The sequence below is a fragment of the Neofelis nebulosa genome, chromosome 15 (assembly GCF_028018385.1).
Source record: "Neofelis nebulosa isolate mNeoNeb1 chromosome 15, mNeoNeb1.pri, whole genome shotgun sequence".
Taxonomy (NCBI): Eukaryota; Metazoa; Chordata; class Mammalia; order Carnivora; family Felidae; genus Neofelis; species Neofelis nebulosa.
The window spans coordinates 33919636-33945618 of NC_080796.1; the positions used below are offsets into that span (position 1 = coordinate 33919636).

The 25983-nt window shown below is 43.2% G+C and overlaps 1 long non-coding RNA gene across 4 annotated transcripts in view; it reads left to right on the top strand.

Moving 5' to 3' along the window:
- Nucleotides 1-203: 203 nt before the first annotated feature.
- The window catches only part of LOC131496014 (uncharacterized), a 70900-nt gene continuing 45120 nt past the window's right edge, over nt 204-25983 (top strand). Inside the window, exons 1-2 of one of the 4 annotated variants that reach the window (XR_009254264.1) lie at nt 204-975; nt 25819-25917. This is a non-coding gene — a long non-coding RNA (uncharacterized LOC131496014). The remainder of the gene's footprint in view (nt 976-25818; nt 25918-25983) is intronic. The other 3 variants (XR_009254265.1, XR_009254267.1, XR_009254266.1) reach the window with 3 other exon arrangements.

A 25983-nucleotide genomic window follows, 5' to 3' on the forward strand; every position in this document is an offset into this window, starting at 1 on the left:
AAGTTGGCACATTCTTTTTTTTTTTAATGCTTATTTACTTTTGAGAGAGAAAGACAGAGTATGAGCAGGCAAGGGGTAGAGAGAGAGGTAGACACAGAATCTGAGGCAGGCTTCAGGCTCTGAGCTTTCAGCACAGAGCACAACATGGGGCTTGAACTCATGAATTATGACATCATGACCTGAGCTGAAGCTGGACACCTAACTGCCACCCAGGCGCCCTGTAGGTTGGCACATTCTAAAAGGAAATGCTAGACCCCCTAGCTATGGAGGGCATGCAAAGGTATTGGGAAATGGCCCTGCCAATATCAGCCCACTCTCCACCTTCTATGGAAGAGAGGCCAGAAACATTCTTTAGGAGCAAGGGCTTCTTTCTAGTGAGTCGTCTGAGTGCTGTGTTCCACAACCCATCACATCTCTACTCTGCCATGGGAAATATGCTCTCACCTTAACCTAAGTTCTTCACAAGAACTATTTGGAAATCTTGACCTGTGTCTTCTGGAGTTTGAGGGACATAGGGGATGGTGGCTGACTTTCACCACAAGAAGCCTGAAGGTGAAAAGCTAGTTGGAGGGGACTGCCTTGCAGCAGAATGAAGAGAGAAGGTTCTGTGGCAGGGCACTGCACTTCCTTAGATGAGTGGGCCATGGAATGGAGGGGGCACTCATTCCTGGGCCACCTGTGAATGGTGTGAAGGATGCCACCCAAGAGAACCACTTGAAGGGTGAAGAGATCTGGCAGAAGGGCACTATAGCCAGAGGTCCCTACTAGATGGATCTCCGAGGTACATATGCCATACCAGATGACGACTGTGTCAGTCACACAAGTGGGAACCATTTGCACCTACTCCTTCCTCAAGGGCCTGAGGAAAGAGCAACTTGGTGAGTAGCAAGCAGAAAAGGTAACTACGACTTCCTTCTGCACTTCAGCTTCCAAGACTGAAGCAAGCCTGTCTAGAGGAATGAGAGACGTTTGCAAGTGAGTAAAAGACTGGGTATGTAATACTAGACTTGATAAGATTTTACAGCACTCGATGGAGAGCATTCTTGTGACTGAATAGGATCAGAAAAAACTAAGGATTCATTCTAGAATGAGTTTTCTAGAGCAGGAGGAGAAAGAATAAAAAGTTGTTTCTTCCTAGAGCCATGATGTGTCCAGAACATTCAATACATCAATTATATGATTTTTGTGCTTTTCTGATTTTCCAAATTTCACTTGGAACACATATTGCTTATTCTTCATTTATTTTTTTAATTTATTTTTTATTTATTCATTTTGAGAGACAGCATGAGCAAGGGAGGGGCAGAGAGAGAAGGAGGGAGAGAATCCCAAGCAGGCTCTGTGCTATCAGTGCAGAGCCCAACATGGGGCTTGATCCCACGACCCTGGGATCATGACCTGAGCCAAAATCAAGAGTTGGATGCCTTACTAACTGAGCCATCCATATGCCCCTTCTTGTTATTATTTAAATGTATATCTAATCATTTTCTTTCTGTGCTTAAAACTCTTGAATGTCTTTGCACTGTCCTCAGTTAATTTTTAAACATGGTTTATAAGGCTTTTTACTATCTAGCATCCTCTCCCAGCCACCTCTCAGCCACACATATCCTGTAGTCCAGCCATATGGACATAAAGATTTTATTTATTTATTTATTTGCTTACTTACATTAATTATTATTATGTTTTGTAAGTAGGCTCCAAGCCCATTGTGGGGCTTGAACTCATGACACTGAGATCAAGAGTCACGTGCTATACCAACTGAGCCAGTTAGGTGCTCCTGGACATAAAGATTCTAAATGCATCATGGCGTCCTGTGTTTCTCCTCAGCTCATGTTGTTCTTTTGGCCTAAATATCCCTCACCCTCATCCTTGTCTGAAGGCCTGTCTCCCATCCACCTTTCACCTCTGCGATCTAAAAAAGCCTCAGCTGAAGCGTTTCCTTAGGCCAGAGTTTCCTTAGGGCTGTCGAGTTTGTATGTCCAGTGCTTATGACCAGGTAACGAGTAAGCACTCTGTTTCCAATCCTATAAACAAACCTTCCATCATGCAAATCATGGTTGGTGCTCAGTCAATGTTTAGTGAAGAAAGTCAGAAGAGGCTAGGAAGCATAGTCTTTGGTCATCTTCTTAAAGATGATCACAGGAGTTAAGTTCTTTATTCCTTGCTGAAGTGAGGCAGGGAATACCAGGAAAGGCTTTGGAAGGATGGTGACTCCCCAGTGTTGATGCAGTTTATCTTCTGCCCAGCTGCAGGCTGGCCACCAACTTGCCTAAACAGTGACCACTTTTACCTGAACTAGACCTTGAAATGTGAAAGACCCTGTCCTTGGCATAGCTTGTTGCTCTGTTCTAATTTGGTCTTGGTAAAATTACTCATTAGATTTCTAAAATTTCTTTAATGTTTATTCATTTTTGAGAGACAGAGAGAGACAGAGCACGAGCAGGGGAGGGGCACAGAGAGAAAAGTATCCGAAGCAGGCTCCAGTCTCTGAGCTGTCAGCACAGAGCCCTACGCAGGGCTCAATCTCATGAACCATGAGATCATGACCTGAGCCAAAGTGGGACGCTTAACCAACTGAGCTACCCAGGTGCCCCTAAAATTACTCATTAGGTTTCTGACTTGTGGGTCTTTCTCCTGAGCCCTGTTCTCTGCCAAGAAGATTTGATCATATGTGGAGTGACAAAGGTGGGGTGTGAGAATCTTAAGAAAACTTTGGGACTAGAGTAAAAGATTTAGAAATCACACGTGCTGAAAAGGTTGGATCACACAGTTTGGGTAACTTCCAATTTTGCCTCAGAACTTGGTGCCATGGTTTTCTCAAGCTCTTTTTGCATTTCAGTCTAATGAAACACAGTTGTTCTTTTGGTTTTGCTTTCTTCTGTTTTGTTTTGCAGCAAGCCATTACTTCTGTTATTAGGCAGTCCATTAATAGTCCATTATTAATCCAGAATGAGCCGCTAGAGTTGCAGACTTTATTTCCAACTTTATTGGGACTTGTCTGCCTCTTGGTTCTCTTGGCTATTAATATGAATAGGCAGCCATGGAGTTCTCAGTTCCTTGGATGGGAAGGATTACAATACTTCATAGTTATGAGATGCTGAAAGTTTGCAGATATTCTGGAATTTTAAAACACACTATATCATCTGAATTTCATAAAAACCTATAAAGGAAGTATAATCATCATTTTAAAGATTTTACAGATGAAGAAAGTGAGTAGCAGCAAATTTAGGTGATTTGTCTGAGGTTATAGAGTTAATTAGTGCTGGATCCAGGACTCTGCTGATGGTAAATTGAGTGTTCTGTCCTGTAGTGCACACATGGCTTCCTCTATCTCGGTTAGTTCATGGCCCTGTGTCAATATGATAAGGCCATTAATAACTGACTGTATAGCCACTTGTGGTTAAGAATTTAGAACAAAATCAATAATGACCATTTCAAAATCATTCCAGGAGGTAGCTGGGTTCATCTGAAGTGTTTAGGCAAGTAAAAAGTATATCAAGAATTCACTTGGCATGTTGATTTTCTTAAAGCCAGCAGAGTTTTTGGTTCAGATCATTCTGATGATGATGTCAGAAGTAAGTGCTGTGTCTTTAATAAATACTCACACTTGCTTCCTTTCCCTTGGTAGTAGAACTTGGCCAATGGCATATTGGAAAGAGAGTTATGCCTCCTTAGAGGGCTTCTAGTCTGTCCCTTGAGATAAATCTGTAGGGCAAGTTAGGGATGATTTTCATTATGGAAAATTTGACATTAATTCTCTTAATCTAGATATACAGTCTTGTTTTTACTTATTTAGAGAGCAAAAATTTCCTCTGAATAAATGGAACAACAAATATGGCTTGTTAACGATAGGATTCAAGTCTCTGCTTGCCAATTACTTAGCAGTGACCTTGGGCAAGTTACTTAAACCCTCCAAGCCACTGTTTCCTCATCTATTAAGCTGGGATACTGACACTCCCAGTAAGAAAATGTCTTGGTGCCTACTGAGTATCTATTTCCCCAATACCTACTTGGGGATCCTCTTCTCCTACTCTGTATCCCTCTGGTCTGGTTGAGGTCTCCATTACCTCACTCCAGGAATGCAGAACATGACCCAGGAGAGACTCCATGAGGCCCCTGGCCAGGAGACCAGTTCAGGGATGAGCATGTGACCCCATCTCATTAGAGTGCATCTGAGCACTCAGGAGGAAGCTCTCTGTTTCCCACTGAGAATAGACACTGGAAGATCATCTGGCTGGAGCTGCCCAGTCACCTGCCCCAACATAGAATCTGAGAACAAAGGCAACACGCAAAGGAAGGTGGAGCCAATCCAGGAGATGGAGGGAGACAAGGCCCTGATAACATTGTTAGAATCCAGTCATGTCTGAAGTCAGCCCTATACCTGTCTTGTGAGCCGGTAAATGCCCTTTGCACTTATACCTGATTGGTTCAGGTGAATCAAGAGGATCTTAAATGAAACTGCCTAAATTTGAGAAGAAAATAATGTACAGGTTTCTCCCACTATGTGAAAGTAGAGCATTCCTATGAAAACTTTCGTAGCTGAAATGACCTAAAGCAAAGAAGCAATTACCATTTTGTAAAAGGGAAAATTATCTTTAAATTTCTTCCTGTTATTAAAAAGATGTACTAAGATGGGGCGCCTGGGTGGCGCAGTCGGTTAAGCGTCCGACTTCAGCCAGGTCACGATCTCGCGGTCCGTGAGTTCGAGCCCCGCGTCAGGCTCTGGGCTGATGGCTCGGAGCCTGGAGCCTGTTTCCGATTCTGTGTCTCCCTCTCTCTCTGCCCCTCCCCCGTTCATGCTCTGTCTCTCTCTGTCCCAAAAATAAAAAAAAAGATGTACTAAGGTAGGTCTTCTGTAAAGGTGAAGTGGCATAAAACGAACTTTCAGACAGAAGGGGAAATGTGTATTGTAGAATGCTTAGCAAAATAACCTGGTCACAGCAAGTACTCAATGAAGGTTAGGTTGGTTGTGCTTCATATGAAGTTTGGCTCAGAAAAGAGGAGCTTCATACTTACTTTGAATATCGAGCAAATTTTGTCAGGCATGGTAAAGAGCTAGTCTTCATGGCACGCTAAGTCCCATGAGGTATGATCAGAGGTCCCAAGAAGGCTTTCCTATCCTCTAAAACACCTCTTGTTCTTTGGTACAGAGAGCTCTAGATGTCAAAAATAGCACTCTTCCCTTTGTTTTAAGATCTCTAGAGAGAAGTTCCTTACTTAGCCATAGTGACTGTGTGATTGAGTTCATTAGCTCCACTGCTGAGGGCAGATTTTATGACAGTGGCCCATAAAGATAGTGGAGGCCACTGGGCAGCCGGGGGGAGCAACAGGAAGATGGCCGCACCCAAAAGAGACTGCAGGACTGAACATCCAACCATCTTCCTTCAGTGTCGGTGCTCTGGCTGTGCCTGGTAGCCACCCTCAGGAAGGTCCAATCTGATGTTTTAGAAGAAAGCTATTTGGTGGAAATGGCCAGACACATGCTTGTTAAACAGCAAGCACTGCATGTAACCCCATCCTCCTCTTCTGCACACATAGCCCCCAGATGCTAGCCCCCAGCTGCAGATATTCCCAGGGAACCAAGGACCACAGGACAGTGGTGGCCAAAAGGCAGTGTAAGCAGCCCAAGGCTGGGGCTGGGGCTGAGGAATGGCTATAGATGACAGTAGAATCAAAACCCTGCTCCTGTCAGGTGTGCACCTTGGTCATCCGTGATTCTTGCCTGCAAAGGAGATGACTAGATACGGAGAATGGAGAAGCCACCAGAGCTGAATATGGGGTAAACAATTTCAAGTTCTGTCAGAACATGGACAGACATGCCCTTGGGTAAAGACCTGAGTCATAGTTCAAAGAAATGAAGCAGAGATTCCTGGAAGCAACAGTCCAAACAACCTCAGATGTCCTACTTAACCCTCCAGGCTTCAACTCCCTCCCTTCCCCTTATCCTTTCTTTCTTCATTCCTTCCCTTCCTTTTGTCCTTCTTTCCATCTTTTCTCTTTTCTTCTCTTCCTTAACTTAGAGCTGTTGTTTTCCTCCTTGTAAGCATATATACCCCCAAAAGTCTCATTGTTTTGATATGAGTAGTTTCCTCCTCAAAGTCTCATTCTGTGGCTGTATGGACATTCCCTGCTTCTCTTTATTCGCTAGCCAATACCTGTCAGCAGCAGAATGCCAAAGATTTGTGCCCCCCTCCCCCTGCTTTGCTGGAATGCTCTAAACCACCGTCATACAGGTCAGAGCACAGAGTTCCAGGGAAGGTAGAATACCACTTCCTGAGCCTGATGACTTATGGAAATAGGCTGCTAACAAGAATGGAGGGAGAATTAAAAAGGCAATAAGCTTCTTCTATGTACATGTTATTTAAGCTAAGTACCTGTACCACCTGAAATTACTGTGAATTTTTTCCCCACAGTCTGGAATAAGTTGCACTGACATTTTATCACTTTCTCTTTCATTTTCACTCACCCTGTCACCCTTTATCTCATAGGTGCATTTCAATAATTTTTCTGCACACACACCCCAGTTTGTATTAGCCCCAATACAAATGAGCATTTCTAAGTGTCCCTATCTCTGCAGAACATGCATAAGATAATCTGTCTGACAGGAAAAAAAAGTATGCAAGATACACAGGAGTGAAAGAGAATTATTTATCATAGACACCATTAAATAGAATGTTATGAATAATAATGTTCTCATCTTATGAATAATAGGAGACTAAGCATCAAGTTGGGATATTTTAGCTCCCTCAAAATCACATTCCCTATCAGCAACTTGATCCCACAATTTAGAAACATTTTTCTATAGTAAAGAATTTATTAACTGTCTTCCATTAGACAGGGTTCTCCAGAGAAACAGAAAAGATAGATAGATAGAAAGAAAGATAAGCAAACAAGGAATTGGCTCCCATAATTATGGAGCTGAGAAGTCCCACCGATTGCCATCTGCAAACTGGAGACACAGGAAAACTGGTGTGTAGTTCTAATCCAAACCTGAAGGCCTGAGAACCATGGAAATCTGGGTGCAGGTACAAGAGAAAGCCAATGCCCCAGCTCAAGTAGTCAGGCTAAGGGTGAATTCTTCCTTCTTCAGCATTTTTGTGCTAGTCAAGTGCTCAAAAGAGTGGATAAAGCCCTCCTACATTGGGGAAGGCAATCCATTTTACTCAACCGACTGATGCAAATGCTAGTATCATCCAAAAACACCCACAAATAATGTTTAACCGAATATCTGGACATCCTGTGTCCCAATCAAGTTGATACATAAAATTAACCATCACATGGGGCACCTGGGTGGCGCAGTCGGTTAAGCGCCCGACTTCAGCCAGGTCACGATCTCGCGGTCCGTGAGTTCGAGCCCCGCGTCAGGCTCTGGGCTGATGGCTCGGAGCCTGGAGCCTGTTTCCGATTCTGTGTCTCCCTCTCTCTCTGCCCCTCCCCCGTTCATGCTCTGTCTCTCTCTGTCCCAAAAATAAATAAAAAACGTTGAAAAAAAATTAAAAAAAAAAATTAACCATCACATGGCTCTATGATGAAAGTAATGATATTAACTAAAATGTAAGCAGTGATAATAACCTGACAGATCAAAATATGCAGCACACTTGAACGATGCAAAGATTCTCAACAAATATTTATTGAGCAACTACAATGTACCAGGCATCGCCTGAAACGGGAAACAGGAAAGGTCAAGAGTGACTGATCCTGCTTTGGAGGGTCAGGAAAGATTGTACAGAGACAGTAACACTTCAGTTGAGTTCTATAAGAAGGTTGAGTATTCATAAGATTATCAAGGGGAAAAGGTTATTTTGGACAGGGGGAAAAGGATCATTCTAGGAGGTATGACTGGCTCCATGAAGTCATGGAGGACCGTTCTGGGAAGTGTGAGTGGTTCCAGAAGACTAGAGTAAAAAGCTACTATGAAGGAGAGGGTCAGAAAATGTACAGGGATAAGTAGAGGCTAGCTCATGAGGGCCCTGTAGGTTGGGGTACCCACTGTGGGTTGCCAGCCCATGAGCCATTTCTCCTTCTTGAGAATAGAACTTTGATTTTGTTCAGGTGATAAGGTGCCCAAGGCCAGGCCATAAATCACAATTGGGCTAAGCCAATCTAGGCCATCCCCTTTTATCTTTGATAAAAATACTTGGTCTAAAGCTGGGTATGGCACTCAGTTCTGTAAAAAAAAAAAAAAAAAAAAAAAAAAAAAAAAAAAAATAGAAGTCTGGTGGAAGGCATTGAGGTAAGAGTTTCATCTTTGATTTAACAAGGGGTACCTGGGTGGCTCAGTCGGTTAAGCTCCTGGCTCTTGGTTTCGGCTCAGGTCATGATCTTGCGGTTTCTGTGGGTTCAAGCTCTGTATCGGGCTCTGTGTCAGCAGTATGGAGCCTGCATGGGATTCTCTCTCCCTCTCTCTCTGTTCCTCCCCACTCGCACTGTCTGTCTTCCTCGAATAAAATTTTTAAAAAAATTGTGTAACAGGAGGAATTCCCTTTTTCCTCCCTCCCTTCCTTTGTGATTTGGATGTTATCATACAAGGATGTGCACATAAGCATATTGTGACCCTGGTGAAAGCTTGAGTATGACAACCACCCAGTGAGGATAGAAGAGAAAGGACAGAAGTGTTGGAGTCTCCAACAACATCACAGAGTCACCAGACCAATTGTAAGACTGCCTATTTTAGGAATATCCTATGGTTAAAGCCACTGTGAATTTTGCTTGCAGCCAAATTCGTCCCAAAGCTGTCAGTGCCAAAGATGACATTTGAATATATGGCTAAGGAGTTTGGACCTTAATCACGAAAAGAGATGGGAGCAGTGGAAAGGTTTACGCAGGGGAATGAGTTGCCAAATTTGTGCTTGAAAACCATGACTCCGGGAGCACCTGGGCGACTCAGTCGGTTAAGTGTCCAACTTTTAATTTGGGGTCAGGTCATGATCTCATGGTTTGTGAGATCCAGTCCTGCATTGGGCGTTGCACTGATGGCACAGAACCTGCTTGGGACTCTCTCTTTCCCTCTCTCTCTGAGCTTCCCTCCCTCTCTCAAGATAAGTAAACTTAAAAAAGAAAAGGAAAGAAAAGAAACACCATGACTCCAGCTACTGTGCACAGAATGGGCTGGCAATGGAAGAAAGCAAGGCAAGAGAGATCAGTTATTAAGCTGCTGCAAGTGCCCAGGAGAGTAGGTGGAATCTAAGCAAAAGAAGTCATACCGATGACTAGGGAGAGGGGGACCAGGCTGAGAGCTAATTTTAAGTCAAAATAACTAAGTGCATGTGGCAGGTGGAGGAGACAGGAGAAGCAAGGATAGCTAAGGGTCTGTGGCTCAGTTGACTTGAAAGACAGGACCTCTGACGCTAATTTTGGCTTTGCCACAAGCTAGTCGAATGTTCCTAGGCTATTTTCTTCATTTCGAGAGGGTCAGATTAGAAATATGATAGCAGATAGATGTCATCTCTCCTGACGGTTCCAACTCCCAGGAGCATTGTTTTACTAAAGGGACCAGGAGGACCACCCTGGGGAAGGAAGAACCCCTCTCGCTCCACTGGATCCTTAGGTTTATCTGTGTGCAAAGCTGGCTGGTGGTGACTTTGAGCTTTTGTCTGCCTTTTCTGCTTAGCTTGACAGCAATTTGAGGAGTGGGGCAGAGGGCATCATGATGCAAGGGTGATGTCCAAGCATGCAAAGTCAAGTCAGCAAAACATCATTTCCCATATATCCTCAAGACTTACCCTTTATTAAACTTCTCATATGAAGCCTTGTTCACATCCCCTAGGATTCACTACTGGGCATGGAGATCTTTCGCCTCTGCAGTTTCTTTACCATCCAGATCTGCCAGCCACAAGGGCAACAATTTCCACTCAGACAAAACAGTTGTTCCTTTTTAAATGAGGGCAAGAAACAATGAAACAGGTACCAAAGGATGTCTTTACCTCGGGCGGGGGGGGGGGGGGGGGGGGAGGGAGATGATGCAAACCAGGGATAAAGCCCAGAAACTGTTGCCAGGATACAAGACTGCTGGGTTGCAGAGGTCACAGAACCAAGGAAAGGGTTTCACAAGTGACTAATTAGTTTTGTTTTATTTCTCCTTGTAGAGAGATTGCCTCAGGCTCACCAAGACTTACTACAGTTCAAATACTTGATCTTTCTCACTCCTATATCACATTTTTTATATTAGTTTCACACTTTATCTCATTGAATAGGGGGGGATGGCTGAGAAACACAAGGTCCAGACCCTTCCCTCTATTCCAGGCAATTCTGTAAAGGCCATCCCGGCTCCAGAACTCCCCGTGGGATCAGCTGAGACCTCTGTTGCAACTACATCATAATTCAACATCTCTCCCTGCCAGTTCTGTTTCATGCCATCTCTTAGAGGGATTGTTCCTGGTAGCACTCCCCAATAAAATTCTTGCATCTGTCAAAGAAAAACCAGAGCCGGGCAGTAGGTAAAGCAGTAAAAACATTTTATTCAGGAACTATTGCAATAGAAGAAAAGAGGTCTTGGTATAGAACTGGGCTCAATTCCAAATACAACAAGGACAAGCAGTGGGGATTTATAGCCAAGGAGTAGGGTTGGGGGTCAGTGGATGGAAAATTACGAAGAGGAAACATCAGGGGTGAGGGAAGATTCTGACGAAAATGAGTTGGCCAGATTCTTGCTGGTGGCAGCCCAGGGTGATGAAGTATCTCCTAGGGGAGGCTAGGGGATGAAGAATTTGATTGGATATAGAGGGAGATCAGATATCCAGGGTGGAGGATTCTCTGTAAACTGACTTAGGATTTTTGCTAAAACTGGGGGATGAAGTTTTGACAAGGACAGACACTGAAGTCCAAGGTCAAGCCTAGTTGAGAAGAAGCCTTAGGAGACTGACTAGAGTTTGGTCAAGGAGACAGTATTCACATGCAAATTTCTGTCTGTTTCCTGGGGAACATGACCTATGACACCAACATAGAATCATCCATCAATTCTATTTTTCCAGACAAGTGTGCACATGCACACACACACACACACACACACACACTTCTCTCTATTCTTACTGTTATCATTTTATTATTTTTTAAAAAGATAATTTAATTCCAACAAAGAAAGAAGCAGAGACTTAGAATTAAAAATGTTTTGAATTAAATAAGTTTAGTTTAATTAAGAAACAAAACCACTAGCTAGACAAAGATTTTTTAGGACACAAAAAGAATGAACCATAAAAGAAGAAATTGGTGGATTAGATTTCATCAAAATTTAAAACTCTGCTCTTTAAATGCCACTAAAAGACAGGCACAGATTAGAACAAAATATTTGCCAAAAATACATCTGTAAAGGACTTGTTTCCAGAAATTCTCCCAAAGCAATAAGACTACAAACAACCCATTTTTTTTATATGAGCAAAAGCTCTCTTGATTAAAAAAAAAAAGACAAAGAAGTGGGGGGGGGCGGTGCTGGGTGGCTCAGTTTGGTTAAGCCTTCAACCCTTGATTTCGGCTCAGGTTGACATCTTGCGGTTCGTGAGACTGAGCCCACATTGGGCTTTGCACTGACAGCACAGAGCCTGCTTGGGATTCTTTCTCTCTGTCTCTCTCTCAAGATAAATAAGCATTTTTTTAAAGAGAGAGAGAGAGAGAGTGAGAGATGGCATATAAGCCCACGAAAAGATGCTCGATCTCATTATTAGGGAAATGCAAAGTAAAACCACAATGAAATGTCACTGCACAGCCATTAGAATGGCAAAAGCTAACAAACAAACCAAAAAACAAATCCTAATAACACCAAATACTGACAAGAATGTCGAGTAACTTGAACTGTCATACATTGCTGGTAGGAATGCGAAATAGTACAGCCATTTTGGAAAACAGGTTGTGGCATTTTTTTTATAATGTTAAACATACATTTACCATATGACCCAGCAATCCTACTCCTACATACTTACCCAGGATAAATGAAAACCTATGTTCACACACAGACCTGTATACAAATGTTTATAGCAGTTTATTCATGATTGTCAAAAATGGAAAACAATCTATATGTCCATCAACTGAGAAATGGAAAAACAAATTATGGTACCACTAAACAATGGCATACTACTCAGCAATTAGAAGGATGAACTAATGAAACACACAATAACATGAATGAACCTCAAAATAATTATGCTAAGTAAAAGAAGCCACATACAAAAGGCTACCTATGTATGATTCCATTTATGACATTCTAGAAAAGAGGATAAGAAGGCAAGCAGGGAGAGCAGGCAGTGGCTATAGAATCAAAAAAGAGGTTTTTTCCACAGGTAGAATCTGGAATGTGTGTGTAGTTTGAGGAAGGAGTTAGTTTTGAGGGGAGAGACCAAAGTTACTGGAGGGGGGAGGTGAGCTGATTGACGAAGTGAGAAGACTAGTCAAAATTTTTTTTTAATATTTCAATATTTATTTATTTTTGAGAGAGAGAAAGAGACAGAGCACAAGTAGGGGAGAGGCAGACACAAAACCAAAGCAGGCTCCAGGCAGCTCAGAGCCTGATGTGGGGTTCGAACTCACAAACCATGGGATCATGATCAGCTGAAGTCAAATGCTTGACTGACTGAGCCACCCAGGTGCCCCTTGACTGGCCAAAATTCTTGATGGCCAACAACAGCAACCCAACTCAAGCGCCCTGAAGCAAAAAGAGAAGTTTTTGGCTCACATAATTGAAAAACCTCCAAATTTAAAAACAATGTTGCCAGTACTTACCTTAGGCCAGGCTGCTCTAACTAAATACCAGAGTCTGGGTGGTTTAAACAACAAACACTTGTTTCTCACCGTTCTGGAGGCTGAGAAGTCTGAGATCAGCATTCCAGCCTCGTCAGGGTCTGGTGAGAATTCTCTTCCTGGCTTGCACAGGGGCTCCTTCTTGGTATATCCTCACATGCAGGGACAGAAAGCAGGCTCTGGTCTCTTCATAAGGCACTAATCCCATCACGAAGACCTTACCTTCATGAGTGCATCTAGACTTAATCACCTCCCTGAGGCCCTGCCTCCAGATACCATCACGTAGGGGCTAGGGCTTTAACATGGGAATTTGGGGGACACAAACATCTGGTCCATAACAGTGCTCTAGCTCGGTGTTTCCTGGCCTCTTTTGCCTCTCCTCAGCCTTGTTCTAAGGCAGGCTTACTCTGTGTAACATAGCCAGGCTTATACTGGTCTTATAGTTGGGGTCCCAGGGAAAAGAATGCAACAAACTGTCCTCCAGTGCACCTGTTTATTCCTGAAACACACTCCAACTAGCCTTTTGTGAGTCACAGGCCCACCTTGGAAAGCCAGAGTCCCATTACTGACATCCTAAAGCACATGGAAAGGGAAGGGGAGTCAGAGAAGGAAGGAATGCAGGGCAGAGAGGAAAAAAAACAAAAAACGAAAAAACAAAAAACCATGGTAGATGTCTGTCATAGACCCATATACTTGGGCGGGGATAGAATTCAAAAGACAAATGAAGAAGTCATTCCTCTAGAGGACTCCTTCCTTTGAGTCAGAAGGGAATGGTGTAAGGGTGGCTGAAATGTAGAAAGGGTGGGTGGTTTTTACTGGGGAGAGGGAAATGTGGTCAGGAGAATACAGTCATTCATAACTGTCAGCCCCTTTTGAGCCTGCCTGAGAAAAAGGCCAAGCAGAGACAAACCATGCCAGGAAATACAGAGCTAGACGATTGTTATGGCTTGAATGTTTGCATGCCTCCCGCACAAGCTCTAAACTTCAGTGTGATTGTATTTACAGGCTGGGTCTTGGAGAGGTAATTAAGTTTAGATGAGCTCATGAGGGTAGAGTCCTTATGATGGTGTTAGTGACCATATAAGAGAACAGGGAGCTTGCTCTTCCTGTCTCTCTCTCTTTCTTACTGTATGAAGGAAGAAGTGAGGTCCTTTGCTGAGAGTGAATGAGTGGAGGAATAGAGGCAGAGGACTTGGGAAGAGTGGTAAAGGTTTAGAAGAACTCTAGGGGCATGGGGAGACATATAAGGACAAACACAGGATTGCCACATGGCACTGAGGTTGGAAAGAAGCAGCTCTACCCATCCCTCAAGGCTCGGTTAAAATACGTTCTCCATGAAATTGTACCCCCATTGGAAAGTATCTCACACTCTTCCAGGCTTCAGGGCATGCAGGGCCACTGGTATTGTCTTTATCATGTTCGCACAGTACTAAGTATTCTGCCAGCCGCATCTCAGGCTCCTGAGAATGGAGACTGACAGTTTGGATGGTGAGTTCAGATACTGATTACCTGAGGCTCTTGAGTTTTGGTAAGTGAGTAGTAAAAGTTTGGGTAGGGACGGATTTATTTAAAAACCTATCTGAATCTATTCAGTTTCTCAATTTGGGTAGTGAAAGTTCCGATAAAGTGTTTGAATAGCGAGGATAATACAGTTTGTGCCTGTGTGTGTTCATGCCTGTTAACTTGCCTGCTGTATTGTATTCTCTTGAGGGCAGAAGTCCTGTGTGACTAATTTTCATGTTTCTGCAGGTCTTAAATGTGATGGGTGCTCAATATTTGCTAAGTTAATAAATAAAAGCCCCAAGCTTTCCTATCCTCGCTTTTTTTTTTTTTTGTTCCTACTCAACTTTACTGCTCCATTAAGATAATTTAAGGTGAATCCAAAAGAACAACTTTAAAGAACTGCTCTTGTGATTGGGACCGCTTCCAACTGCAATTAAAAGCAGTGCTTGTCTTTTACTTTACCCTCCCGCCCTCCCCTCCCCACCCCCATCAGACAAAACCTGAATCAATTTCAGGAGATGGATTTTGCTGCTTGTGTGAAATGTTCTGGCTTCTAGTCAAATGGACATGGCAGGACTATGTAAAAACGGCTTTGTTCTCCACACAAATGAATTCATTTAAGCAGCACACAGTTTCGATCTCCTATTACATTTTGGGAGGGTAAAGCATTAGAGAATTTTAAGGTACCATTATCGTATGAAAACTGCTGATTTAGGAATACCTGTGTGGTAAACAACTTGCTGAACCGCCTTACTGCATCTGAGATAAGGGAGCACATTGTTTATTGTGCCTGAAACCTGTTTCCAGTACAAGGATTGTACAAGCCTTGCTTAAGGAGGAACAATAATAACACGTAACCTTGAACATGCAGTAAGCTTCGCTGCTTGTTCTTCGTTTGTAACTGTATCCTTCGATAAGGCTGAATCTCAGAGACGCCAACAAAGAGATAAAAAGATTCTGATAATAGCTGAAATGTTTTTGTTTCTGCATATTCGTGTGTGAATGAGGCTAGCATCAACACAGAGTTGGCGTTTAATAAATATTCATTGAAGGAGAGGATGAGTGAAGAAACATAGACTCCGTTGCTAGAGATTAAAGCTTAAAAAAGGCATTTTCCCAGGAGAAGACAAAAGAAACAAAATGCCTAGACTACGTTTTGTAAATAGCCCGGAATTGTGTTCAGGGACTCGGGAATTTAGAGAAAGAGAAGGAATACACATTTCTGTTGGTAGACTCAGGATAAAGGTTAACCAACAGCAAAGTGGTTCCTTCCTTCCATATTTCAATTCATAACAGCCACAAATGTTATTTGTCTAAATAGGAGCAAACAGGGAGGCACAACGTCAGATTTTATTTCCTTCTGCACTTCTAAGTAGCACTGTGGCCTTTGATGTGTCATACAATTCTCCTGAGCCTCAGTTTCCCCATTTAAAAAATGGATATAGTTCATGGGGGTTTATGAGAATCAAATACTACATATAAACATGTGTATGATTGAGCCTGGCATATTTATTCACTCAACAAATACTTACGTGCCAGGCACTAGAAATGTAAAGGCAAAAAGACAAGATCTCGGGGCATCTGGGTGGCTCAGTCAATTGAGGGTCCAACTTCAGCTCGGGTCATGATCTCATGGTTCATGAGTTCGAGCCCCTCATCGGGCTCTCTGCTGTCAGCACAGAGCCCACTTCAGATCCTCTGTCCCCCTCTCACTCTGCCCTTCCCCCACTAGTGCTCTCTCTCTCAAAACTAAATAAACATTAAACAAAACAAAACGAGATCTCATCCCTTGAAGAGCTTTTCGTCTTGTGGGCAAGATACACAAATAAACATGAATTGAGATCATTATGGATGGTGCACTATGTGAGTGAGAAGAAGAATGTCTAAATCGGATTGGAGAATGTAGGAACACTTCCTGGGGAAGCAATGCTTGAGCTGAGTTTTGAAGAAGTAGGAGTTAGACAAAAATGAGAAGGTCATTCCACACAGAGTGGGTAGCATGTGCAAAAGCAGAGTGGCATGAAACGGCTGAAAGTTTAGGGAACAACAGATAGTTCAGTACAACTGGAGCAAAGGGTGTAGGGTGGCGGGAGGCAGCAGATGGGGTGAGAGAGGCAGGCGGAGGCCAGATCATGATGAGCCGTGGGCGTCATGCTTAAAGAAAGTGAACTTTACCACCAAAAATATGGTCAACCACTGAAAAAATTCACGGAGAGGTGAATCAAAACTGGGTTTATGTTTAGAAAGAGTACACTGGGCATAATGTGAGGAGAGGATTGTAGAGGCACAGCCTGGAGGCAGTGGGTTCCATCTGAGATCCCTACAGTAATCCAGACTGGAGAAAAATGAGAGTCTGAGCTAAAGTAATGGAATGAGGAGGGAAAGGTGGATATAAGAGCCATTTAGGAGGTAGAGCTTGCAGGGTGGGAGTAGAGAGTGGGCAGTGAAGGAAATGAAACACTCCAAGATGATTCCCATCCAACTAGGTAGATGACATTGCCATTCATTGAGAGGGAGAACACAGGAGAAGATGCAGGTTTGAGATGGGAGTTGAATGTGTAGACGTGATACCTTCCCTGTAGGACTTATTCAGTCTCATTGTCTGTGATTCGTCTCAGTAGAGATGTCCAAGAGACCGTTGAATATGTGGATCTGGATTATAAATATAAGTTGGAAAGAATGACCAAGACTGCTAGTTGTTCTCTGTTATCTATTGCCTTTTATTCTTTGGTACTAGAATTCCATCCCTTCCCTTTTTGGCTGAGTATATGGACACCCAGAATAAAAGCTACATTTCCCAGCCCCTTTGACAACTGGGAGTGGTCTTATGACTAAGATCTTGATGATGGAATGTAAGTGCAGTGTCATGTGAGAAGTTCTGAAAACCTTACTTTAGATTCAGCCCGCATATACACTGTGCCCCTCCTTCTGCACCTGTCCCTTCCTCCATTTTCTTGCCTGGAAGATAAATTGCCACCCTGGACAGTAAGGTTGAGACCACTCACAGGAGAACAACGAGAGAGAAGGATCCTGGGCAGGCCATCACTTTGCACTCCTCTAGAAGGGATCACTCATGCTGTATGTGTGGATAACACTCCCTGGAGTTGCACAGTGCACAGCCTGTGTAAATGGAGCCCCAGGGCCTGGGTTCCTGACATCACAGAGTTTCATAACAGATCTGGATTATTTGCTCAGACTTTTATGTGAGAAAGAAAATATTCCCAAACTTCTCATTTGTTTAAGTTTTTAAACTAACAGTATTTTAGTTTTCTCTCAGTTGCAGTAATATCTAATCCTAAATCACACAAGGAAGGAGTCACCAACCCATGGGAGAGAGTTGAAGCCACAGGGATGGATCCAGCCACCTAGGTGCTATGTACAGTGTGAGAGGAGCAGAGGACAATCATAGGCCCCAGAAGGCAGGAACTTGAGGGGCCCCTCAGACTCTTTCTTCCATCGGTTCTGGAACATTCTTCGCTCTTTGTTCTTTTCCTTCCCACCCTACCTCTGGGAGGAGAACTTGTCTTCTCTACTCATCCAGTGCCCTTCTGTCACAGATGTCATGCTCTAACCGTAAAGTCCCGCAGTGGGTGTGGCAAGAGGAAAGCAGGAGCAGTGATTTTAACAGCTTTATTGAGATATAATTTATGTAACACACAGTGCAGTCCTTTAAAGTGTACAATTGAAGGATGACTGGGAGGCTTAGGCCATTGAGCATCGGACTCTTGATTTCAACTCAGATCACGATCTCACGGTTGTGAGATCGAGCCCCGCGTCCAGCTTTGTGCTGGGCATGTAGCTGCTTGAGATTCTCTCTTTCTTCCCCCCGCCCCCCATCCCTCCCCTGCTCTCTGTTTCTCAAAAAAAGAATAAGGTGTCCAATTAAATGTTTTAATACTATTTTCACAGAGTTTGTCAGCCATCACCACCATCTTAATTTTAGAATGTTTTTTATGCCACAGAAAGAAATGGGATGAGGCATCCATTAGTAGCTGCTTGCCAGCCACGGCAATAATTTTTTTTTAATGTTTTTTTAAAATTTATTTTTGAAGGAGAGAGAGAGACAGAGCATGAGTGGGGGAGGAGCAGAGAGAGAAGGAGACGCAGAATTCAAAGCAGGCTCCAGGCTCTATGCTGTCAACACAGAGCCCAACGCAGGGCTCGAACTCACGAACTGCGAGATCGTGACCTGAGCTGAAGTCAGACGCTCAACAAACTGAGCCACCCAGGCACCGCGGCAATGATTTTTAACTGGGTCATTGGTGGTCCCTTTTAAATCTGAAGCAAGACAAGTGGTGAAACCAATGCCTTAGGCATAGACAGGCAGAGAACGATAACGCCGAGGACACTGAGGTTCAGAGAGTTTCAGTTACCTGCACAAGGTGACAACAAAGAGGTGGCAGAACCCGGTCATCTGCTCTCCCCCCAGCGCCCTTTGACTTTGCTGAAAAATGTTGTAAGCATTCCGTAAGGACTCTTTGAATCCAGTGATAAGGTACCATGAGAGAATAATGACCTTTCTTTTCTTTAGAAATAATTTCGGACTTACAACAATGTTGTAAGAATACTGCAAAGAACTCCGACATGCCCTTTGTTCAGATTCCTCCATTGTTAACACTTACCACGTGTCTCTCATTCTCTTTGCATATATATATATATATATATATATATATATATATATATACACAGACTTTATTTTTTCTGAACAATTTGAGAGGAAGTTGTAAACATAATGTCCTATTATCCCTTAATACTTTATTATGCAATTCCTTCAAACAAAAACATTCTCCCAGGTAACTACAGTGCAAACACGGATACAATGTTACCATCGAATCCACAAACAACATTTGAATTTTACCATCTGTCCCAATGATATCCTTTATGGGTCTAGAATCCGATCCAGGATTATGGGTTGCATTTAATTTTCAGATCTCTTTGGTCTCCTTAGCCTTTCCTTGTCCTGCGTGTCTCTGACATTTGCAAAGAGAACAGCCCATTGTTTTGTGGAATATTCCTCAATGTGATTTTGTCTGATACTTTCTCCCAATTAACTTTAGGTCATGTGCTTTTAGCAGGGCCACCACAGAGGAATGCTTTGTTCTTCTCAGTGTATCGTATTAGGGGTACATGATGTCTGTTTACCCTATTAAGCTGGTTAAGCTGGTTTTTACCAAATTTCTCTATAGTAAAGTTAACTAATAAGTACTTTGTACTAAAACACACTCTCAAATACAGAGAACAAACTGGTGGTTACCTGGTTACTGGAGGGGAGCTGCGTGGGGGGATGGGTGAAATAGGTGAAGGGGATTAAAAGAACACTTATCATGATGAGCACTGCGTTTAGAATTATTGAATCATCACATTGTACGCTGAAACTAAGGTAACACTATATGTTAATTATACTTCAATTAAAAAAAAAGCCTTCTCGGGGCGCCTGGGTGGCTCAGTCGGTTAAGCATCCGACTTCAGCTCAGGTCACAATCTGGCGGTCAGTGAGTTCGAGCCCCGCGTCGGGCTCTGTGCTGACAGCTCAGAGCCTGGAGCCTGTTTCCGATTCTGTGTCTCCCTCTCTCTCTGACCCTCCCCCGTTCGTGCTCTGTCTCCCTCTGTCTCAAAAATAAATAAACGTTAAAAAAAAAATTTAAAAAAAAAAGCCTTCTCAAAAAATAATCATTTTGTACTTATTAAGAAGGAATTAATAAATATTCCATTGGTAGTTTCTATGAGATGTAAATATTCTCTTTCTCATCACATTTTCATCCACTAGTTCTAGTATCCATTGATGCATCTTGCCTAAATCAATTTTTATTATGATGATTTCCAAAAGGTGCTTTTCTTTTTTTATTAAAAATTTTTTAATGTTTATTTATTTCGGGCAGGGAGGGGCAGAGAGAGAGGGAGACACAGAATCCGAAGCAGTCTCCAGGCTCTGAGCTGTCAGCACAGAACACGATGTGGGGCTCAAACTCACGAACTGTGAGATCATGACCTGAGCCAAAGTTGGATGCTTAACCGACTGAGCCACCCAGGTGTCCCCAAAGGATGCTTTTCTAATTCCATCATTATTTCTGTATTTATTAGCTGGCATTGCACTGTGAGGTGGAGTCCTTTTTCACTTATTTGTTTGTATAATTTTAGACTCATGGACTCCAATTTTATTTATAATGGATTAATGTACTCATCTTGATATTTAGTTTTTAACATTAAAAATTTTTTATTTAGAGAGAGAGAGAGAGAGAGAGAGAGAGAGAGAGCACAAGTGAGGGAGGGGCAGAGAGAGAGAGAGAGAATCTTAAGCAGGCTCCACGCTCAGCACAGAACCCAATGTGGGGCTCAATCCCACAACCCTGGAATCATGACCTGAGCCAGAAACAAAAGTTGCACATTCAACCAACTAAGCCACCCAGGCACCCCCATCTTGATATTTATTTTGATTCTTAGTTGTCCTCAATTTGGCCAATGGGAGACCCTCCAAGTTGGGTCCTGGCTGATATGTCCTCCCCATTCCTGAGCATTGCCTCAATTTCTGGCACAACAAGATGTTCTGGCTTCATCCCAAACCTTCACTGTCCTCACCCCCATATTAGTTCCTATGGCTGCTGTAACAAATTATCTACAACAAATTGTGGCTTAAAACAACAAAATTTATTCTCTCACAAGTTTGGAGGCTGGAGGTCTGAAATCAGTATCACTGGACTAAAATCTAGATATCAGCAGGATGAAGATCCCCCAGAGGCTCTAGGAGAGAATTCATCCCTAGCCTTCTCCTTAACTTCTGGTGGCTGCTGGCATACCTTGACTTGTGGTCACATCACTCCACTGTCCACCTCTTTGGTGACATTCTTTCCTCCTCTTCTGCCTGTAATCTCTTTCTGCCTCTCTCCTGCCCAGATAATATGGGATAATCTCCGCATTTTGGGGAGAAACTCAATCATATCTGCAAAGATCCTTTTTCCAAATAAGATAGCATTTATAGGTTCCAGGGATTAAGATGTGATCAGATATCATTTGGTGGGCCATTTTTTAGCCTACCATGCCCTGGAATCCGTCATTTCTTGAAAAAGTGCTGGTTCCTTTTTAACAGATCTGGTATCTTCTACACATATTTAGAAGTCAAGATGTGGATTCCAGGTATCCTTGGATGTTTTACATCCAGGCACTGTGCAGATAGAGCTAGAAAATTATACAGGTAAATGGAAAAACAGAATAGAATAGAATAGAATAGAATAGAATAGAATAGAATAGAAATGTGAGGATGTATGTCTGTATATATGTATGCCTATGTAAGCATATATCTACATATACACACATAATACATATAAATTTCATTTATCTATTTACATAAAAAACAAGGAGTTCACATAGATAACTTCAATTCCACTCCAGCACTACAGAGCTAACTCTAGCCTTCTTCCTTTCTGTATCTGTTGTTACTATTGCCGTTTATTTATTTGAAAGAGAGAGAGAGTGAGCACAAGCAGGGGAAGGGCAGAGGGAGGGAACCAGAGAATCCAAAGTGGGCTCTGAACTGACAGCAGTGAGGCCGATGTGGGACTCGAACTCATGAACCGTGAGATCATGACCTGAGCCGAAGTCAGATGCTTATCTGACTGAGCCACCCAGATGCCCCAAAGCACCTTTATTTGTGATCTCACGTTTGTTATGCTCAGAGAGATGTCCTCAAGTACCAGAAATGAGAGAATGGTTTTTACAATCTGACATCCTCGAAAGCTTCCACCCTAAAAGCTTCAAGACGACAGTGAAGGGTTCAGAAGTTCCCCTACACGGCATACATATTCACATTTGGTGCTGCGTTTTCTCGTCCTTTAAAAAAAACATGAATTGCCAGACATGCTGAATGTTGAATTGCTTATAGACATATTTTTTTTTTCAGTTGGATGAACACCTTCATATTTAAAAACCCTAGAAGACCCTGGGGAAAACAATTTTAAAATCCACTCAGAGACACTAACAGATGATTTTGCCCCTCACTAACTCCCATTCTGATGTTCCTAATGGGAGGAAGGGTGGCGTTCAGCTGTTCCATTTCAATTCTACACAAACATCGGATTTATAGTGCTATTGTGTAATATCATTGTCTAATCCTAAAGAGGTTTTCCTATCAGGAAATAGAGATTGGGTGGTGGTGCGGTGGCAATCAGAGGGAAATTAGTGGATTACAGTGCATTTGGGGGATTCTTCCAAAGTTCTTCAGGCACAATTTTGGTCTTTGCTCTTGGGATTTAAAAAAAAAAAAAAAAAGTGTGTGTGTGTGTGTGTGTGTGTGTGTGTGGCTATCTTAGCTGTTGCAATCCCTGGGCTGCTTACGCATTAATAACATTCCAAAAATGCAACAGATTTTGTTTTTTCTGCTATTCGTATGCCAGGCATCTGGGGTGAGACAAGGAAAATGGAAACCTGAAAGCCTCCTGAAACTGTGCAATGAAGACGATAGCTTTTGATGGCTGGGGATTGGGTCTAATTTTCCTTTTCACTTATAAAGCTTCAGAAATTAAAGGGAGAACATTTAAAAAGGGGGAAAAAACCCTCTAAGTGCTTCATACCACAGTTAAAAAAAAGGAAGATGTATGTCAGGACACAGAGGAAATGACAAGGCATATTTGCAGTAATCAAGGCTTTGTTGCAGGGTCCACATATGTGGTGTGACAATAAAGCAAAGAGAAATTTCTTTAACACAGTACAACTTAAACGTTCAAAGGAGTTGTATCCACTTTAAATGGCCACCCAGCGAGCCCGTACACAATTCTAAGGAGAATATATCATCTTGCCAAACATTTTGGAAACATCTTTTGGAGTTGACTTCAGAGCCACCTAATGAGCCACATACGATTTTAGGCTCCTGACTGTAACAGCAAATATTTTTTTCCCACCCAAACTAGAATTTCCAGCCCTTTGTTACTCCTTTTTCTTCTTCTTCTTCCTTTTTTTTTTAAGAGAAGTGGGGCGATGGTGGGGGTGGGGGAGTGGGGAGAATATGCATGTGAGTGGGGGAGGGGCAGAGGAAGAGGGAGAGGGAGAATCTTAAGCAGGCTCCACACCCAGTGCAGGGCTCCATCTCACCACTGTGAGATCATGATCTGAGCCAAAATCAGGAGTCACCCAGCCGCCTCTATTTTTTATTCTTCTAACTGGACTTTAAAGACTTGGAAGTTTCCAAAAAAATCCTTGTCAAATATCTCTTAATGCAATTCCAAAGAACATGTCATTAGTGATAAAATGAAATTAATAATTGCTGACCGGGCTACACACATTTTTTGTTTCCTTTTTTCCCATTTTACCAATGAGAAAACTGAGGCTCAGAGAGAGGTTAAGCCACTAGATTAAGGTCATGGTTCAATAGTGGCAGAACTTGATTTGCTGCCAGGCCACCTGCCCCCAAAGCTCCTGCTTCTTGCCCTGTGCTGCACTTAAGTGAGCCCTCCAAAATGCTTCAGGGCAATGCCATTAGCCCTGGAAACTTATGTTGACCTCCCCAGCGGCCATTTCAAAAACACAAGGCTCATTTGGTTGTATACATTCTCATTTGTTTGTTTAAAGCCGGCGTCATCATTTTATGTCAACCGCAGAGAAGAGGTACAACCGAACATGTTAATGGGATGCTACCCACAAATGAAGACGGACAGTGTTAATATTACCATTTAGAACAATGATTCTTAGGAACCGCAGGTGGGGGGAGGGAGCTCAGACTCCCACGTGCTGCCCACCGGAATCTGGAGGGGATTGGTCTGAAAACAAAGCAGTGCTTTGTTCTGGTGCCTTTGTTCCCCTTGATATTTACGTTGAATTTCAGAAAATGAGAGGAGGGCATGTGATGTTTTAAAGTTTACCAAAAGGGGTTTTAAAATGCAAGGGTTTTAAATGAATATGGAAAATATTGTAAGAAGGAGAACATAATCTGCATCAGTGTTGTGGATATCTTTGCCTCTGTACCAGAAAACCCTGGCTGGTAAAAGCCTGAGGTAAGGAGGTCAAAGAAAACACATCTTCAATCCCCATTGTTTAATAATTCAGTGCAAACCCTCCTTATTATGCCTCTAAAATCATTATTGTTCCTCGTGAAGGGAGCTAGGGAGAGGAGCTGCAGCCTCTAGGCACAGACGAAGACTGAGCCTGAGCGTGTGAAGTTCCAGGAGCTGTGGACGTTCAAACCCGCTCCCTCCTCTTGACTGAGAAATGCTGGCAGTGACAGACGAATGCTCTCGAGCATCTGTTCAGTAGACAGTTGTGAATGGCGGATTCTTCCTAAACAAATTTATAGTTGCTGTGTAAACATTTCGGTTTGATAAATAGCTCCATTTGCACTAGCCTGTTGTTTGGTCAAGCAATGTGAGTGTGTGTGGCCTTGCACCTCGGAGACGGTGAGGGTGGGTTGATTGTCCCCTGGGTGAAATGCTCCATTGGAAAATCACTGTGCATTTCACCCTCTTCAGCTGCACTATTTCTATCCCAGTTTTCTTCTGTGTTTTTCGTATTTCCAATTATTTCTAACTAGATGGTAAGAGTCGTGGGCTCCAGGGGCCATGTCTATTCCATTCACTATGCACGTAGCATAATTGGCACATGGCAGGCACTCAAAGAATAAATAATCCAAAGCTCTATCCTGCTTGCTCTATCTTGCTCGGGACTCTGAGCTGGTCATTGCCCAAAGCTCATTTGACTTCACTGGGTCAAATTCCAGAGAGAGCAGGAGAGTCAATTTTCAATGATGTCTAGGCAGTATGCCACTGCCAGGCCCTTCCTGCTACCCATTTGGAAAGCAAACCACTGCTTATCCAGCTAGCTTGTCAGAAGGAAATTCACTCCACACCACCCTCAAGGGGTCTACCAATCCCCATTCTGGAAATGCAAAGTCTGGATTTTTTCTATGCCTAAAGGCTGAAGGTTGCTCCCCAACTCCCCCGACCCAGAGGTGAAATCAGGGAGGGGTGGAGCCCTGGACAGCAGCCAGTGCCATCATCATGGCCTGCAAAAACAGTTCTCCAGAGGGGGTCCTTGGTCCAAGCCAAAGAGGCCAGCCCTTGGATGGGCCGGAAGGGGAGACCAGCTGCAGACTGGGAATTGATGTGTTTGTGAGCAGATAAGAATGAGAGAGGGGATGTCAAAGCTGAAGAGAGGCAGGAGCAGGTGGGAGGCCTGGATGGAGCCAGGAGTCAGCATGGGACAAGGTCCCACATGGTCAAGAAACCCTTCTGGTCAAGCCCTCCTACGCCACCATGCTGACATGGAACATGTGTTCTAGTCATGTTTTCTGGACTATAATATAGCCAATACTATCGAGAGAGTATTCAAAGGGGGGAAACTGAGTAAGCAAAACTGGAAGCCATGGGGTCCAGAGTGAGGGCATAGGATGATGGTTCTCATTAGAACATTAAAATCACCTGGGGAGCTTTTGAAGTCCACAGAAGCCAGACCTGACCCCTATAGATTCTTAGTTAATTGGTCAGAAGTGGGGCCCAAGCATCAGTGGGTTTTTAAAGCTCTCCAGGTGATTCTAATGTACTTGAGCCTGCCTCAGGCAAAAACAAACAGGAAGCAGGGAGAATATGCTTATCCACTCAGCTTCTTGTCTTCCAGCCCAGCGCCTGCTCGTCCAGCTCACTCCAGGTACCACGACCTTGTCGCAGCCTATTCGCAGTCCAGAGAAACTGAAGGAAACTGATTGCATTAGCTCAGGTAACTGGGTTAATTGGGATGGTACCCTCTACTTTCTCCTTTTGGCAACCAGAGGATGGCCTTGAA